The sequence below is a fragment of the Triplophysa rosa genome, linkage group LG6 (assembly GCF_024868665.1).
Source record: "Triplophysa rosa linkage group LG6, Trosa_1v2, whole genome shotgun sequence".
Taxonomy (NCBI): domain Eukaryota; kingdom Metazoa; phylum Chordata; class Actinopteri; order Cypriniformes; family Nemacheilidae; genus Triplophysa; species Triplophysa rosa.
Genome location: NC_079895.1, coordinates 4,412,912 through 4,428,725, shown reverse-complemented (window position 1 = coordinate 4,428,725; position 15,814 = coordinate 4,412,912). Strand labels below are relative to the sequence as shown.

At 37.5% G+C, this 15,814-nt stretch overlaps 1 protein-coding gene across 1 annotated transcript in view; it reads right to left on the bottom strand.

Moving 5' to 3' along the window:
- Positions 1-15,350, bottom strand: part of znf385b (zinc finger protein 385B) — a 121,505-nt gene extending 106,155 nt beyond the window's left edge. The window contains exon 1 of the mRNA XM_057336657.1: positions 15,215-15,350. The gene's annotated coding sequence lies outside the window, so the exon portion shown is untranslated. The remainder of the gene's footprint in view (positions 1-15,214) is intronic.
- Positions 15,351-15,814: the final 464 nt, after the last annotated feature.

The window sequence follows — 15,814 nt, the reverse complement described above, 5'->3', positions numbered from 1 at the left end:
TTGACAGCATGCATGGCATTAGCACAGAAAAGATCTGTAAAAAGTTCTCAGTTGCACGGTCAGTAATGCACGTTACTGAACGGTCAGTAATGAACTAGTACGTTCATCTACACACTGTTTCAAAATCATAGCCACAAGATTTGCATACATACATGGCAATGAATTATTAACTGAACTAATCTAATATTTCAACTTTTCTTTAGGTCAAATAAAAGCAGGTAAATGGACACGAAAGGGATGTCAAGTAACTTCACAAAATTCTGAAGCAAACTCCACCCATGCCGACGTTAAAGTTCATCTGCCTAAAACAACACTCCCAAGTAAAATAAAAACAACTTTAGAGCTCAAATGACATTTTGTACAGTGCTTTAAAGGGACGGTTCACCCAAATATGAAAATTCTATCATCATTTACTCACCCTCAAGTTGTTCCAAATCTGTTTAAATTTCTTTGTTCTGATGAATTTCTGATGAAATATTTGGAAGAATGCTTGTAACCAAACAGTTCTTGGCCACCATTGACTACCATAGTATGGAAAATTGCTTTAAAAATGTCTTTGTTCTGTTGAACACTAAAGAAGCTGGCCATGAACTGTTTGGTTAAAAGCATTCGTCCAAATATCTTTCTCTGTGTTCATCAGAACAAAGAAAGTTATATTGTAGCAACTGGAGGGTGAGGAAAGTAAATAATGACAGATTTTGTTTTTTAAGTGAACTGTCCCTTTAAGAAAGTGTTCATTGTTCACTGTAAGTTCATTATTGTACATGTAAAAATCTGGCACATTTTGTTCTTTAAGAACTAGGCCCTAAATAGGCCCTATAGTGTTTTTAAGTGACATGAAAATCAAATCAACACACAATATTACAGACAAACATCTAAATTACTTTTAGGCTGCAAACTATTTTAAGCACTGTTATTTATTCTAGTCCAACTTTATTTTCAGGCCTCATGGTGTGCCAGCTCTTCACATACAGTAACTGCATTCACAAACCCACACGAAACCAAATTCAATTCCAGCACTTATTGCTTCAGTCTATACACAGAGAATGCAGTTCTCACAGAAGGTTCTGAATGAACATGTTGAACTCTGAAACAGAACTAACCTCATGCAGGCCAAAAAAAAATTCTCACCACCAGTAGCCATTCCAAAGTCAGATATTTGGGGCTTAGCCCAGACTTGTGTGATTCCATATGGATCATTGGAATAGATATTAACATGTTATATACTTAATAACTACCACCCTTATAATCTTGATTGTGCTGTATTGTGTTGTTTCTAATGCAAGAATGCATCTGTGTTAATGGGCCTAAACTTATCGCCCATCTAAAAAGGGACCAAAGATGCACTTGAAAAATTTCCCTTGAAATCAGATTCCACCGGCAGTGCAACAAAAACAACCGCACATCTGACCCTCGAAACCATAGCACAGCGATACAAACATTTCCATCCTTAACTCCCAACTGCATTAACATGTGCACTTCAGCCGCATAGCGAACAGTTGGCCCTGCGTGCATGTGAAGTGTTCCATTACGGAGAGTCGCTGCGGGCATGCAGTCGGTCTGCCAATATGTGTAACGATATATGTGAGTTCCGTCACATAGGTTGACCGTCACCTTCATGCCAACATCCGTTGACTGGTTACGAATCGTCAATATTTCTGAGCTATTTAGAAAAAAAGGATGATGTTTATGCAAAAATATGTAGTAGAATATGAGCCGGTGGAGAAAAAACACACTTGTTTAAAACAGCTGTGGACCCAGATTTGCTACTTGCTAATGTTAGTTAGAGACAAACTGAGCGGCCGATGTATTCTCATTTTAGATTTGATCATTTAGCAGACACTTTTATACAAGTGTCTGCTAACTGCGTTCAACATTTGGCTTTAAATTCTAGAAAAATTGTTATCGGATGAAACCAGAATAATGCTGTCAATGCAAGATGAGTTCGGTCGCTGCATATCTGCAAAAACAGAATTTTGAAGTGAATTATAAGTACAGACATAAACATGAACAAAAAAAGCCAGCAATACTCAACTAAATTTGACTTGCGAAATTTTCAGTAGAAACGTAAAGTAGAAAAACTGATATGTTAATAGCTGAAGCATGTTTATTTGGGTTCCCTCTGTGCATAAAAGTGGTGCTGCTGACACAGGTCGGGGTCATTGTATTTACCCCCAGCTCACCGCTCCGGCATAGACAGGAGAAGAACGTGATGCTGTTACTGATGAATAAAAGCCACATAGACTCTATAAGCAGGAATAAATGGAAGATCTGACAGATTATCGTCTGACAGTATCAGGCTGTCAGCTCTAGCAGCAACAAGGCAGACAGGGGGCAAAACGTCTCCTTTTGCCCTTCAGCATTACGAGAAGATGGCTCTAAGGAACTGCAATCGCATTAGTGGCACTTCCTGTCAATGCAGCGAAGGGTTTGGGGTAGTTGGGGGAGAGAAAGGAGGGCACACAAACACACATATAAACATATGATACACACACACACATTAAACAAATTAATAAACAAGTAACAGTACATACACAGCAGGGTCCGCACAGTAAAGGAAACCTGGAAAATCAGGGACACTTGAAATAGTGTTTTTGGGACTGGATGAGTCATGGAATAAAAAAATAATCATGGAAATGTATAAAGTTAATATTTTTCTAGCATCCAGGAGTCACAAATGACTGGGAAGAACACTAAAAGATTATGGAACACTACTAAAATATTTATAATGATATTCGTTTGGTTTTATAAAAGCTATACTTTATAAGGTGTACTTATCTTTGCGAGGGTTAAAGTTAAATGATGTAAAATTTCCAACAAAATCTGACCTGACAGCATAACTTATTTAATAAATCATTATTGTTGCCAAATGGGGTACGAAAAGGACCGTTTTGAACACTATGTACTGCTGATAAATATCTGATTTTTGTCTAACAAAAAAGTTATGGATTGCCGCTTTAAGATTATGTAACGAGGAAGGCGGGACGAGAGCCGTGAGGGAACGGTGCTAGGCCGGTGACGCGAGTGATAATGAGTGTCAGCTGCGCGTTGCACCGGTCTCGCACCGTTCCTTCACAGCTCTCGTCCCGCCTTCCTCGTTACAGATATATTCTCTACAATTATTGCAAATAAATTTATCTTGTTGAATGTCTATTTTTACTGGAAAACAAGAAAGTTATTTTTGCTCATATAGTCCTAAAGTCTTGGATCTTCACAGGCAGGTGCATGCTCACACACAGACTTGCTCTGTATCACAATCCTCACGTCAACCGGAGGTGGAAATACTGTATGCTCGGTCAGGTTTAACAACTAAACAGCGTGGGAAACAGAACAATAGATGGTACGAGCATGTGCTGATGGAGGACAGCGATCACAGCATCTTTCAGAAAAAGGGGCAGAGTGAAGGTTAGACTCACCTCACTGTGGGACATTCTAATGAACCTGGCTGCCGAAATATATGTGGTGTAAACCAAGATGAGAGATGAATTATTGAAAAGAGTCTAAAGACAGGACTGACATTGTATTGATGTACTTAAGTTGCTGGAATGTAAAGAGCTGGGGGACGACGTTAGAGCAACTTCATCAGCTCAACTTCATGCTAGTATGTGTGAGTTTATCAAATGCATGTTTTTTGCTAGATATTTGGGGTAAAGATATGTTTACATATAATGCTCACTAAATGAGTGCCGATTGCAATGAGCTCGGACCGTTTCTCTAGGATTGCAAGAGATAATACAGAATTCAACCTCAATATTTATGAAATATGACATAGAAAAACGAATTAAAACAGAAAATGTGGTCAACAGATAATACACGACTAAATCCCCAAGTATGTTTTCCAAAATGTTGATTGAGGGTTAGGAATAGGGCATTCAATTATTGGATGAGCCATAGTGCAATATCGTTCATATTTGAATGGATTACAGGTCACAAGCGATTTACAATCATAGCACGGTGCAACCAGGGAAAAACAAGTAAAGCAATGCTGGAAATATTTCATTATCATAACAGCGGACGAAAAAAGGCCATGTTTGTTCCCACAGCATGCTGTGTATTCGGGATTTGGGATTTACCCGAATAATTATCTCCCAGTTGGTAATCCATTGCTGACCAATCATCTGAGAGATGGGGTTTACAGAGGTCAGCTGTTACCCTACTAGTGTGGCCCTTTATGCTATATTTGTACCGCTATGCAATCAGATTATTCTTAATCTAAATGACTTGCATCCTCACTGAACAGATCATCTTTAAACTGAACAAGAGCACATAAGACTCGATAAAATCACTCTCTTATTTAGCCTTTTGGTTATTCTTATTTGCATTCATCAACTATCTCACAGTACACAAATCCCTCTGGAGAATTTAATGACATGAAAATTAAAACGTCCTGAACCAGCAAACAAGTAAAGAGGGCTGAAACTGAATCTGTATTTAACAGACTCCTCCCTTTCAAGCAGAAGAGATTTCCAAATTAAATCATATCTCAATCTGAAATGGACAGCTGAACTAGTTTCAATTACCATGGTTTCCCTTATATGGTGACGATTCATGAAAAATTAAGAAGCCAAACGCTGCTTACAGTACACCCGCTAACGCATAGCGATACCTGACAGTGAGAGAGAGAAAAGGAGGTAAAGTGGTGTCATGCAAAATTCAGTCCCATGCAGAATCTGATCACCGTTTGACCCCAATTGGCGTCTGTTTGTAACGCCTGATCAGCAAGGTTATTTTAGTTTACTAAAATTAAAACTTTGAAAATGTTCCTGTTCATTGAAATCAAATCAAATATTGACCTTAAAATTTTTGGAAAAACTTAATTCAAGGAAAAATTGAAATGTTGCCTCAAAAATAAACTGAAGTAAGTTTAAAGGAGTAAAATTATAACAATAAACAAAAACTAAAATAAAAATGAATTCACCTCATATAGCAACATTAAAAATAAACCAATAAATTATAAAATGACAAAAGCATATACCAAAATTGCTAAAACTTTAACTAAAATTAACACAAAAATAAACAAAAAATAAATAAATAAAAGCTAATTTAAAATATTAATAAATCTAAAATCAAAACTATAATAACTCTGCTGATCAGAAAGAGTCACTTATTTTCTAGTGTAGCTATTCATATAAATGCAATCATAATTAAAAACTTTATATCAGATAATATAATACAATATTTCATATAGTTTTGTGGATATTACATTAAATATAATTTTGTAACTTTCTGTTGTGTTGCCTAAAAACAATAAATGCATATTATTTAACATTGAACATAATTATTGGTTTTGAATGGTACGATTTCAATTTGACTAAAATGAAAAATCCATCTAAAAAATGCATTTAAAAACATATTTAAAAACAAATATTTTAAAATATTTTAAAAATTAAAAAGTATCATTTTTTAAATTAACATTTCACGATTACATAAGGTAACTCATTCTGGATATGTTCGTTTAGCAGGCAAAACATAAGGTAAAACATAAATTGTAAATGCATATACAACATTGTATTTAATACAAGATAACTTTTTAGAGTACACAACACAAGCATTTATAGAAATGGTTTATATATTATATATTAAGAATATATTATGTTTTATATATCTTTTAAAAACAATACTTTTATGATTCATCAAGTGATATAATAGGAATTTCCAATCAGGCATCAAATAACACACCCAAGGCAAGTTCTTACAGCCAATGTGCTCTAAGAGGAAGATTGAATCTTAAATCACTCGAACCCAGAGTCAGGCCATAAGCTAAGACGGTAGATCACATTAAGTGTTTCCTCTCTATGTAAAGATGCATTAACTCACTGCCTCCAGTGTCTAAAGCTGCCTCCAATGGTTTCTATTTAAACAGAGCAAGTCATTGACCCATGCAGCATTTCTGCCCGTTCAGTAGCTTTGAGAGATATTGTGTATGAGCTCTTCTGGTTTATCCGCTGGCATCAGATGCAACGGGTGTGAGTTACCTCTCTCACACTCTGGTGTCAGTGTTGAAAGGATTAGAGGAGCCCTAATGTTCCCCATCTGTCACAGAGCCAAACCGTCCCTCGGCTCATCTGATTCCACAAGCTGCTGCCATCCTCAAAATCACATTTAACAAATGACTCCTCTGCCTCTGATTAAAGTCCAGATCCTGTTTAAATCCGCTGCCCGTTGTGGTACGGCAGTCATGTCAATTTTGTTTACGTCAACATTTTTCAGATATTTTGTTTTATGTATTTGTCTCACATTTTTCTTCATCTCTGCATGTACCACCTGTGCGGACCTTCAATCCAACGGCTGCTCTTAGTTCTGCTAAAAAAAGACGCAAGTGGCTGCGTTCCAAAACCTAGTGAGCTGCCTACGTGGGCACCATTTTTAAAGCATTATACTACCGACAAATACTGTAGCTGTTATCAAAGTAAGGAGTTGTACAATTTTGGCCAAAATTCAATAATCTAAAAGGAAATCCAATAAATTGTATACTGTACGTGAAATGAATTCAATACCATAAAAATGATCTAAAGCATTTTTATAGGTCACTTATGATAGTGTGTGATGGTTAGGTAATTCCTTAGAAGGGTTAGTAGACAGTACACACACAGCAAGGTGGCTCACTAGGTTTTGAAACGGATCTAATCTGTCCATCACATGATCCTATCTGATTAAGTTACATGCATGTCATTATCTGGGATTAGGAACATCCTAAAATGTGTGACATTGTAAAAACACGATGAGCTACCTGTACATTCATGACTTCTATTAATATTGAACACGCTGAAACAGAAATAGGAAGCTTTTATGAGACTTTGGCGGGTTACAAATAACCTGAGGCCACTACTAAATAAACCACTACAGTCACGGCAGCTGCTGTAGTTTAGCTTCTCTCGAAGGTCTATTACTTAGACCTGGAATTCTGTGGTGGCAGGACGTTTATGCCACTAACCACCGCTGATTGACGGAAAGTCTAAGGAACTTAGAAGTCCGACTAAAGACAGACGTCTCGTGCTGGCAGCCACTCACGTAAGTGAAAGCCGTGAAGCCCATAAGTTGAACCGAGAGCTTTAAGAGGCCATGGCTAGGCTCCACCTGATTATAGGAACTGAATTAGTGGGTGCAGACTCAGCACTTTACTTCCACTGCTTTAGAAGCTATACAAATTGGATATAATGGTATGAAATTCAATTTGTCCGATCTAAATCTGATGCAGCAATGAGAAAAAAACGCAGGACGACAACAGTTCAACCTAATATCAGGTCAGATCATGTAACCTGAGAGAAGTGGGTTGATGGTTTGGGAAGAAAAGCAATGTCTGCTTCTCAATTTTAACTCCAGACAGCAGTCATTTTAAACCTGTATGACTTTCTTCTGCAGAACACAAAAATGATATGTTGAAGAATGTTGTTAACCCCCATTTACTTGCATTGGTTTTGTGTCCATATAATAGAAGTAAATGGGTGCCGCTGCTGTTCGGTTACCTACTTTCTTCAAAATAGCTTCTTCATTGTTTTGTGGAAGAAAGAAAGTCATACAGGTTTGAAATGACAAGAGGGAGAATAAATGATGACAGAATTTTCATTTTTGGGTGAATTATTACTTTAAGACACACATTGGGATTCACCTAAGCCAGCAGTTGTCTCTCATTATACAGCATTAAGGAGATTCTGGACACGGTTCTCGAATCCAGAGTCCGACCAAATACACGACTTAGACCCCTATCACAGTCCTGTCCTAGATATTGAAATTCACAAAATGATGATCTCACATGGATAACATTTACTGTATATACAGTTTAACAGACTTGATATAATGGTTAAAAAAAATTCAAGACCACTTTCTAAAGAAATACCACAGTAAGAAAAGTTCAACTTATTTTGCTGATGATGTAGGACTGTCGCTGGAGGTTTTAATTGGGTGCTGTAGAGGGACATCACTTTAAAAGAGCTGACGCCTTTTATTTTACATATGAACCTTATTTTATTACAGAAAAGTAACGACAAGAAAGTGAACTGGGTATTGTAGTGAAATGAACGGTGTAAGCCACAACTCAACAACACAAATATTTTGCATTTATCTTTCATTTAAAATAAATTTAAACATGTCTAATGGGGGGTTCACACCAAACACGAATTAAGCGATTTTTCGCGAGTAAATTACGTACAAAGTCAATGCAAAGACGCGAATAGTCGCGAACGGGCGCCGATCTCCTTTTCTGCGCAAGTTGAAAATATTCACTCATGCGAAAATGTCAATGTCACTTTTATTTATATAGCACTATTAAACACAACCATGGGTTGACCAATGTGCTGCACTAATAATTAACAAACTTTTCCCACGAGTAATAAAGAGTGTGGAATACTTTTATTAATATAATACTAGTATAAACTTTTATAAATACTTTGGCATCCAGACAGACAGCTTATACAGTAAGGATATGACAGATAATGTTTATTATGCATCTGCCGTGCAGAATGACCCATTTTAATGAAGCGTGCCAAATCTGCCACTGGGCTTTTCAATTTACCTTCGTGTTCTGTGTTTACTCAGGTGTTACATGTTTATTATGCATTGTTTACTCAGGTGTTACATGTTTATTATGCAAAAGTGACATTGCTTTCCTGTGGCTAAATGGTTAGCGCATGGCGCTAGCAACGCCAAGGTCATGGGTTCAATCCCAGGGGATTGCACATAGTCAGAAACAAATGTATAGTATAATGCAATGTAAGTCGCTTTGGATAAAAGCTTCTGCCAAATGCATAAATGTAAATGTCAAATTACATAATGCATAAGACGCTCTCTCATTAGGGGAATGTTATGTCACCTCAGTCTCTCCCACTGCACCCATCACATCCGTCCCTTGGTGCGAATTCTCACAGCTTAAAAAAAAAAGTACGAGACAAGCCAACGCACAAGCAGAAACTGGCCAAATTAGCATGATCTTGGCGAATCACCTCATGCAGCATTTGCATGATTGTGGAAACCAAGAACAACATAAAGTGAATCAAAGGAGCATTTTGGCTGTCTTAAGAAACAAGCGTGCAGCCCCGGGCGACAAGGGGGACATCCACACGGGGCGAGAGCGGGCGGCAGGGTGGGGCCGCAGGGAGAACGAATGAAATATTAGAGATAATGTGGTTTATAGAGCGCAACAGTGACTTTACTAGCCTTGGTTCTGGGAAGATTTTTTCTATTCATTTCCTCCATAGGGATCTAAAAAGCCTTGAACCAAGTCAACCGGCCATGAGATAAACGTCTGATTTGAATCAAAGAAGGAGAACATTTTAAAAAGACAACTACATGAAAGGTATAATAGAGCAAATTGACTTACAGTTCCTGTCAACATTAAAAATAAATCTCTATGAAGAAAATGATGAAAAATGTAAATTAAATATTTCTGTCTAAACTGAGGTTATAGAGCTCTATTTAAACCCCCATGCCATAATGCTTTACATTTCTTCTACTTCTTTATGTCCCAAAAAAGCAACCTCAGTCTTGTCCTAGAAAACACAGTAAGAATGAGTCTGATTCATTACCCCTTTTCCTCACCCATACTGTATTTCCTTTCTTCCACCTTCAATCTTCATGCACGCTGCTAATTACTGGATCTAGCTGACCTTCCCCATATCCTAGTTTCCCAGCTATGGTTATCATTCCTTAAACTCCGCAGAGACGCAGGAGATGTGGAGGCAATTTATTTCTGCCCCATTCGAAACCCAGCCAGAAGCAGCGGCCCCCTCCCGGGCTTTCCCGTCAGTAAAAATAAATGTAAGGTCAAAGGAACTACACACACAATGATGGAGGTGTACATACGTGTGCGTGTGTGTATTGGCAGTAATATTCATGCTAATTCAGGTCGCATTAGACGTCATGTCACAACTGCATGTCACTCCGCAGCAGTTCTGACCTTAACAGCAAATGAGTTTTAATATCATTTCGGTGGAAAAAGACTGGTTGTGTTAAACCATAATGACAAACGACTAATAAACCAACTGAGACATACAGGACTGGACAGTACAGTATGTATAATTTACTTTTATCTATAATCTAAAATAATTGTATAATCTATTTATCTATCTAGAAAAAGTGAATTTCATTTACTTGATCATTTGAATTAGGAACTGTGTTATTTAAATGACCCAATGTGTAATTTTTTTGGAGGATCTATTGACAGAAATGCAATATTATATGCATAACTATGTCTTCAGCTGTGCAGAAAGAGCTTACATAAAGAAACGTTGTTTTTATTACCTTAGAATGAGCTATTTCTATCTACATACATTGCGGGTCCCCTTACATGGAATTGGCCATGTTGTTTCTACAGTAGCCCTAAACGGACAAACTGCTCTGCAGAGCGCGTTTCGTAAATACGGCAAAGAAGTAAAAACGTGACGACATCTTAGTTCTGTGTCAGCCACCGAAGTGCTTCGAAAGGGAGGGGTGGAGTGAGCCGTTGGTTGCAATTCACAACCTCACCACTAGATGCTGTTAAATTTCATACACTGGACCTTTAATCTATAAACATTTTTCCAGTTTTCAACAGATAAAAACATATTGTGAAATATAACACAGTATATGCTGTGATATAAGATTTCAGTTCATACCACCCACTCCAGACATAACGGCCCGGTTTCACAGACAAGGCTTAGCTTAAAGCGACAACGAGCAACTTCTGCTCACTATTGCCCCACGTGGTTGATAAGCGGAATTGTCTGTTTACAGTGTCGTAAAAACTGTCGCAAAGATTTCCCGCTGGCAGCTCAATACGCGTGAGTTAGCCGACGGACCCGGCGGACCCAGATACGCTATGAAAACAGCACATAGCATGTATATATATATAATGACAACATTAGCCTACTCAACGACTGAACTGTTCAACATTTTTGTGGTTTACTGGTCTGAACTAAAGAATCCGCTACTTTTTACCACAACACGTTTATTGTGTTTTTTTAGTCTTCATTTACGAGCACTACACACATTCATGACGAGACACGACAACATGCTAGCTATCGACACCGGCAACCATATATTATCTCTCAGCTAGTGTGAACCGGTGGTGCGCCAATGACACAGACTAATAACAAATACGTTCAAAAGTACAGGACAGTAACAAAAAAGGTACAAATAACACTTATAAATCCAGGAGCAGGACCGCTAGGTCTCCATCCGTTTTGCAACCTGTTGCCTCTTGCTGCTCGCGCCACTGAGTATAAGCCCGTCCGATATTGATTCTTGACTGGCCTCATGTCCGATCACTCTCTCACTTTCTTTTCTTTGCTTCCTCCGACAAAACCCTCTTTGTTTTTTTTTGGCTGGCTCTGCCATGGTGATGTTTTGGTTCGTTTCGTCTTACCGTTAGCTCTGCTGTTCGCAAACTTCTCCCAGGCTACGAGTAAAACGTGACGTATGCCGTAAAGCAGGGGATAGGCGGGGCTTGTAGTGGCCCGAACACCTAAGTTACAAGTGCAATTTCAGCCGATAGGAGGCTGCTTAGGTAGAAACGGCAGTAAAATCCGTCCAGTTAAAAGTTGACCTACCACTTAAATAATTTTAGAGACATTATTTTAAGGTCAAAAAGTTGCTCGTTGTCGCTTTAAGCCAGGACTGCCTTAGTTAAATTAGGATATTTAAGTCACTTTTAATAAAATGCCTTAGATAAAAACATTACTGGTGTGTGTCTTGAGTCAAAACATTGGCATTGACATATTTAAATATATGACAGGGCAATTTATTTCAGATATTTAATTAGATACTTCAAACATTCACTTTAGTCTGGGACTAGTCTTAAGCCTTGTCTGTTAAACCGGGCGATAGTGTGGTGACAATGTTGTTTTAACAAGGCCACAGAATTACAGTATAAAGATCTAAGTGAATCTAAAAGACTAATCAAACCGATTAATGGTGTCTTAACTCTGTGCATTATTAACTTGATTTGACTTGAAAATGTGAAAGCGTCATAAAACTAGGAGAGCATGCTTGTACATTACTTCTGTACCTCGCCTCATGGATCTCTTTCACGCACGATGGTGAGCGCCATAAATCACATCAGACAGAATGGGACTAATTACCAGTCACCTATGCAGGCATCTCCCAGCTGCTATACAACAAAACCAGCTCTTATTGCGGCATGACAGCGTGGCTTTTGTGGAGTGCACTAAAAAGATACCAAAGCATAATATGGCTTTCAAAAGACAGAGGAATCTAAGTAAACAAACATGCATCTGCAATAAGAAATACTGAGAATAGTGTATGTTTATCTGTGGGTCAGTTTACTGTAAATAATGTAGTATGGTATTTCATGGTTCCGATATTGGATAAATATAAAAACATAGGATTTGTCCAGCATTTCATGGGTAAACTCATTTGCCAGTTCTCACCAATACTAAAATAGTTGTGTAGAAGTCTGCAAGATTTCACACATCTTTCGTAAATCTATGACTTTGTCAAACATTGACCTAGATGACCTTGAATGATCATAACAGGTGATTTAACATCCAAATCTTAGGACCTTTCCTTTGAGGATACCTATAACATTGCCAAGATGTTCTCATTAACCTTCAACAAACCATTAGTGGAGGTGAGAAGGTGCGTGAGTAACAAGGACATCAGAAATGGCAGAAAGAATATCATCTCCAAATGAAAACTCTTCAGGTGAGATCAAATTTTCACGAGTGCAGATATATACTTATTGAAAAAGCAAGTGTGCATCATCGTCTTTTATATCTGTGACTGAGATAGCAGGTAAAATAACACCCCTGTGTGTATATGAAAGCTCCAGGTTACAATTTTGAGGTGAAGTACACTAGTATACTAAAAACGAAGATAAAAGGTGAGAAACAGCAGAGAGTGATCTGTTTCCATCTGTTGGTATACACTATTTTCAGCACAAATCGTGTTACAAAGTGCCATCACCTGTTCTGGATCTTCAAGGTCAACAGGAAAAAATTGGCAACATCAAAGATTTTCTAGAGGTCATATAAATTTGGATTTCTTAAAACCCTTTTACTATTGTCTATTCAGAATGCCACTATAATGTCTACGAATGTAAAATGTTGTCAATGCAGAAAAATCAACTCCCCACACACCTAAATATAAGGCAAACAGTCAAACTTAGGAGCAAAAGCAAAATATTAGTACAATAGCTTAACTGAATGGCTAAATTAAAAGACCTTCAAATACCCACTTGCTCATAGTACTAACATCCAGTATATGCAATCAATACACTTTATGCTTAAAACCGCATTCTTATTGTCACTGTGGGTACATTTATCTCAGGGACAACTAGAACAAAAGCAGACTAACACGTGTTTATGAAAGGAACTTTTAAGCTGACCCATTTTTCCAAGATGAATGCACGAAGGCTACAAAGTGTTTTGCTATTCGAGGCATGACGCAAATCTGCCCAGCAAATAAGTCCTGATGTGGAAATGACATAATTGCTCTGTTAATAATGTACAGGTAGAACACACTTGAGGGGAAATATCCGAGAAGCCACACCTTCTGCCTTATGTTCACATTACACTAAAACACATCACATTACATTAAAACATAAACACGTAACCCCAAACCATGGAGAGAGAAAGACAAACAAAATCTGACATAGACCGTAACACTGGGTTTGGCTAAATTAAACCTGGTAAAGTTACAAAGGAAAAACAAGAAGACATATCAAAATATATTTTACATAAGGGGATAAAATTGGCATAATAGGGTGTGATTGCAATAGCATAATTTTATCAATCAAAAGATTCAGTTTTCACATTTCTTGTATTATAAGTCTTAGTAAAGAGGGTCTGAAATTATTTACATGATTTATTTAATAAATCTAAATGTTAACCATTTAGACCCTCTTTACAAAGAAAATGCATATCTGCATGCATCTGTACATTTTCTATTTAACAAATTTGATAATAATATATCTTAGTTCTGTTCACAGTGTTGGGTAAGTTACTCTGAAAAAGTAATTTCTAGTTACTAATTACTTATTCAATAGTGTAATTAGATTACTGTACAAATTACTATTTCCAAACAGTATTTAATTACTCATTACTAATTCCTTTCTATAGCCTAATTAGTTAAGTAATTCAAGGATAGACATGAAACGGCTCTTTTAATTCATTCAAATAAATAATATAAAACTAATTACTCTTATTATCTGACTAAAGTATTACAAATGTGAGAAAGATACATTAATGCATGCATTTTAAAGTTAGACTTTGAATTTTAATGTCAATTCCACTATTGCATACATTACACAGTATTCAGTTCAATTACATCCGAAGTACCGGTAATTAAATTACAGAAAAATAAGAGTAATCCCTTACTTTACTTTTTTAAGGGAAAAATGATTAAATGACAGTAATTACTTAGTAGTTACACCCAACACTGCATGTATTACTCAAAAACCATCACATAAAGGACATGGATACGAAGAAACATGAAGGAACATAGCCTACTGTAGAGTTACAAATTATTAGACTATTATTTTATTGCTATCAAACTGTGAATGGTGCTCAGATCTTACAATTAGTGTTGTACAAACATTGTTATCATCATTATTTGCTCTTATTTTATACATACATACACTCATATTAGCCTACAGAAAACGACATGAATATGAAGAACCCCTGAATGTGTCTCAAAATCAAGTGAGCTGCTGTCACGTCAGCAGAGCTGAGCCTGTGACGCCTATGATATTAACTGCACAGACAAGAAAATGACAGTTATCTGCACTGATTCTGAACGATAGTGAAGGCATAGCGTTACTCGTGTTTACAAAGTTGAGCTGCTCGTGCACACACACGCGATCTCGACGGAGTCTGCTGCAAAGACACTGCAGGCAGATGCGCTTGGAGAGCAATCAAAATCAAGAAATCTAAGACCGGAATAGAAATATCAAATACAGATTACTGAACAACTGAATTGTAGCGTTTGACAAAGAAAATGATGTTAGGTTTTCCTAAATGTAAGAAAACTAACTTTCATGCAAACGTTGCCAACCTGTAGGTGAAATAGCCTATCTCCGCTGTTATACTAGAATACAGCATAACGTTCAAATGTAACTCAGCAAATAGTATACTATACTTCCAGTGCACTTATACAGCAGGTCAGCTCATCACAATCTGAACGGATCTCCGGTGCGTTTGTTCTTATTAAATCTCCTAAAAGATAACACATTTGGGTGTGATTTTATTCAAAACTGTCTTAAATTCGCCGAAAAGTAACTCACCTGAACACCCAGTTCGCCGGTAAAGTTCAACACACTTGGCTTCACTGTCCTGCAGGTTGCGCGGCACATACTGACTGTGTTTGAGGCGATGCGCCTCGTCCTGACTGGAGTGTTTACAAATCCTACTATGCTAATATGACGGCCATGGCAGTAATATTCATATGATATCTCCTCATTGGGCGGTTACTAAGCAACGTCAACTTTGTCTCTTTAATATTCAGATCCTGGGTTCTGCCATAGGAGAGATTCCGAGAACGTCAGAAAGCTCTCATTAATATTCAGCAGCCAAGCGTTTGCCGCGGTTGACGAGTAGCCGAGCGACGTCATCACGATCTACTTAATATTCATAAGCAACAACGTCGCCATAGTATCTCCACGCAGGCTTATCCTTGAAGCAGCGCTACCTGGGAGCACACTTTATACTCGACCTCCCCCCGAGTAATCTTTTTGAATTTATACGACAAAAAATTGCTAAATGTAATTGAAACTGATAAGACTTTGCAGTGTAAAAAATCTGTGTAAAGCTAATGTTGCACGGGTTTTTTTTCCAAGTGGCATCTGAGGTGGAATTACGTTTTGTAAATGGACAAGGGTGAACTA